Consider the following 766-nt stretch of genomic DNA (forward strand, 5'->3'; position numbering starts at 1 on the left):
CTGCTTTCAGACCAGGTTACTGCCTAGGTGACCTCGTGATGCTGAGCCTAGTACCCACCTTGTTCCTTCATTCAACCAACCTGCATTAACCCACCTACTGTGTGCCCAGCACTGAATGAGCCAGACATAACACCTACTGTCACAGAGCTTATATCCTAGTGGGGAGACAGGGCTGAAATAATGAAACAAACATGCAAATGGCTAGGAGAGCTGGGAAGCAAACACATTTGGCATGGTGAGAGAAAATAACAAGGGGAACCTCCTTCAGAATGGAGTGATCAGGGAAGCACATCACTGAGAACTGAAGGAAGCAAAGGAGGCCAGGGAAAGTGTTCCAGGAGGAGATAATAGCAAGTGCAAAGGCCCTGGGGTAGAAAAGAAGCTACATACAAAGGCCAGAAAGAAGGCCATGGTGCCTAAAGTACCTGGAGAAAGGGGAGTGTGGTATGACAATAGGTTGGCAAGATATACGGGGCCCAGATAACACCACACTCCATACGCCACTATAAGGAGTTTGATTTTACTAAGCGGGGAGGAAAGCACTGGAAGGTTCTGAGCAAGACCTGAGATGATCTGATTCACTGCAACTGCTATCGGGTGAAGAGACTGACGGGGGCAAGGGTGGAACAGGGGAGCCAGTGATGAGGATGATACAGGCTTCAGAAGCCTGGGTTCAAATCCTAGCTCTGCACTTAAAAGTTGTACAACTTTGGGTAAGTCACTTCACCTCTCTGAGCCTCAGTTTCTTCATCTGTCTAATGGGTAT

Source organism: Trichechus manatus, unplaced genomic scaffold (assembly GCF_000243295.1).
Source record: "Trichechus manatus latirostris isolate Lorelei unplaced genomic scaffold, TriManLat1.0 scaffold00104, whole genome shotgun sequence".
NCBI lineage: Eukaryota > Metazoa > Chordata > Mammalia > Sirenia > Trichechidae > Trichechus > Trichechus manatus.